The sequence below is a fragment of the Onychostoma macrolepis genome, unplaced genomic scaffold, assembly GCF_012432095.1.
Source record: "Onychostoma macrolepis isolate SWU-2019 unplaced genomic scaffold, ASM1243209v1 Scaffold134, whole genome shotgun sequence".
Classification (NCBI taxonomy): domain Eukaryota; kingdom Metazoa; phylum Chordata; class Actinopteri; order Cypriniformes; family Cyprinidae; genus Onychostoma; species Onychostoma macrolepis.
In genome coordinates this window covers 8,496-10,238 of record NW_026704636.1, presented here as the reverse complement: position 1 = coordinate 10,238, position 1,743 = coordinate 8,496, and positions in this window count along the sequence as shown.

Sequence of the window (1,743 nt, the reverse complement as noted above, 5' to 3'; positions counted from 1 at the left end):
TAAAGTTCATGTTCCTCGTCAGTTCAGTAACGATTGCTTCTCAGTCCGTCTCGGTCATCAGTGGTCTGCACGGATGTGTGAAGAACTGTCAAACAAACGGAGTCATGTCCTAAATCTTCAGTCTTTGAGTCGTTACACATTTTTTACTTTGCATAGACAGTTGTCTCCCCAGAGAGCGCACCGAGATTAAACCATAAAAGGAATAATTTCTTACTCATTAACACAAATATGAAATATAACCTTGAACAAAGAAAAACAGTAACGCAGTGGGGTGGAATAAAAGGACAATAAACATACAACACTTGAAAAATAATACACATGAGGCTTTTTGTGACATTTCTTCACTCACACATGTTCTCTATGGTGACTGAACATAAGAGAAGTGAATGGTGACTCAGGAGGAGAATAACAGAATTCAATAATGAAATGCTTTCTGGGAGTTTTGGTTCCTTGCCGCTGTCGCCTCTGGCTTGCTCAGTTGGGGACACTTAATTTCTAGCGATTATCGTCGATTTGATTGCACAGATACTATTTAAACTAAACTGAGCTAGACAATGACATCTCTGAATTCAATAATGAAATGCCTTTAACTGAAAATTGAGTGTTTAATCTTATCATTATACATTACTGACACTCTATCCTCTAATTTGATACTGTTAAGTGCTTTGACACAATCTGTATTGTAAAAGCGCTATATAAATAAAGGTGACTTGACTTGACTTCTGAATCTCACTGTTCATTTATGGTCATATTGTTCATAAGCAGACATACTTTACAATATTTTATTTCGTGTATCTGTATATTTTGTCACATGTTTTACTTCTGTCCTTTTTCTCTCTCTTCACAGAGCCACAAAAATCTCAGAGACGGCAGAGAAACACACCGAAAAACAAGGTGCAGTCTTATCAGTGGTTTTCAAAACTATTTAGTTTTTCATAACTTTCACTGTATAAGCCACAGTTAGTGTAAGATTATCAGTGGCAATGACTAAACACCTCCGTGCAATGCTGTTGTTCATAGCGTTGGACAGATCAGGGTTGGGAGCATTATTAATATTAGAACAGAGATGAAATGTGAGGTGATGTACTGTATCACTAGACTGACCTCCTCAACAACCAGAAATTCAGCCAACCACCGTATGTGACCAGCAATGACCTCCAGTATACCTTATATACACAGTACGGAGGACAGCTGGCAGTGAATGCAGTGTTTCTGAGTTTACAGATTACACATCGAAATAAGTACATATGCCTGGATGACTTAATGCTTAATTCAATAAGTGACGTGACAAATTTAGTGAATTAAATCGAAAACCTCAACACTTTATTACCAAAGTCCCTTTAAGGCAAGTCATTTCACTCGGTGGCCAAATTTTAAATAATTGCATTGATCAGACAAACCGCTACAAGGTTTATAGATCGAGAATGATGTGTGCCAAATGAGTCGCTGTAGAAATCAAGTATTTTAATGGTTGCGTGAAATAGCTCGACGCGAGAGTTAACGCAATCGCAATGACGTGAAATTAAACGTCATCACGGGGAGGGTTTCCGGGACCCCCATACAACGTAAAAGATTAGACTTAGATTTAGGGTCCCCAGATATTTTTCTTTTAGTAAAGATAACAAAAACTGGTTAAATTCACGCAGTTAGGATACGGTAAATGTTGTGAATTAATTATTACAATCATTTATGTGGCTGAAGTCTGTTGTCAAGTTTCTAAATGTAGCTAAGCCCTTACATCTA